The following is a 399-nucleotide window of genomic DNA, read 5'->3' on the forward strand; positions in this document are numbered from 1 at the left end:
GAAGTTAGATCACTTTTCTAACTACCTGCTCACGAAGTAAATTTTTTTTAGGCCGTTGCATACTACTACAGTCAGGAGGAGAAAGTCTGCACCCCAAGGTAAGCAGCACAATCCTTTACATTAGTTTGTGTACCACATCACCTAGGTCCATTTTACTGCACAGAAGTGGAGGCCTGGCAAATTCGAGCTTAACGAACATATCAATTCTTCTATTTATTGCTTTTGTTTTTTAGGTTTGAAGTCAGGGGTAAAAAGGTGTGTGTCGAGTCATTCCCCCCTGGAGGAGTGCTGCACACCTCGATTGAGGCAACACAGTACGCTCTTCGCACTGGCGTCGAACTATGCGAGTGAGTATATGCCCTGAGTGTGTGCGTATGTGTGTGAGGGTGTGAGAGAGAG

Source organism: Frankliniella occidentalis, unplaced genomic scaffold (genome assembly GCF_000697945.3).
Source record: "Frankliniella occidentalis isolate FOCC.00 unplaced genomic scaffold, Focc_3.1 Scaffold220, whole genome shotgun sequence".
Lineage (NCBI taxonomy): Eukaryota > Metazoa > Arthropoda > Insecta > Thysanoptera > Thripidae > Frankliniella > Frankliniella occidentalis.